We start from the raw sequence: 869 nt of genomic DNA on the forward strand, positions 1-869 counted from the left end.
TTACTTGAATATGATGAGGGTGAGAGAGTAAAAATGTCATTTTCGAAAAAAAAAAGAAAAAAAAAATTGATGGCATTTTCGTAAATTATATGAACTTGTGGGGTGAATAGGGCAAAACCAATTTTCAAAAAAAAATGAGGTTAGTTTTGTGTTTGACTTTAAGTTATAGGTCAATTCTGCAAAAAGCCCTTTATAGTAACCAACTTTTGTCACATCTAGTGACATAAACATGACGAAAATATACGAGACAAGAGATGTGACATAATTGTGACTATGTTTTATGTTACCGTAGTGACTAAAATGTGACTATCTCATATGTCTCCATCTGCGACGATAGAGAAACCAAGTGTTCGTGATGAATTCATAAAAAATATGACAAAAAAATCTGTAGTTATAGTAGCCACAGTTTTGCCACATTATTTCATTTACCATTTATTTAGCCACGGTATAGTTACCGTTTTTCTTTAATTATATATGAAACCCTAAATCTAATACTTTAAACCCCAAATTGAAACCTACATACAGGACATATCACTACAAGAAAACATCGTAATTCTGACGGACATTCTGACGGAAAATGAGATCCTCAGAATATTCCGACGAATTTCCGAGGAAATTCCGAGAAAACCCAAAATTTGGGTTTCCTCGGAATTTCCTCGGAATATACCGATGAAATACCGAGGAAGTCATATTCCTCGAAAAACACCGACGAATATCCGAGGATATATTATAGCCGTTAGAGAGCCGTTGGAGATTTTAAAAATTCCGAGGAAAGAGCCGTTGCCGTCGGTATTCCGTCGGAATTTCCTCGGTACTGTCGGCAGCATTTCATCTATAATTACATGCACCCCCCCCCCAACCTCTTCATT

Source organism: Brassica oleracea, chromosome C4, assembly GCF_000695525.1.
Source record: "Brassica oleracea var. oleracea cultivar TO1000 chromosome C4, BOL, whole genome shotgun sequence".
In the NCBI taxonomy this organism is placed as follows: Eukaryota; Viridiplantae; Streptophyta; class Magnoliopsida; order Brassicales; family Brassicaceae; genus Brassica; species Brassica oleracea.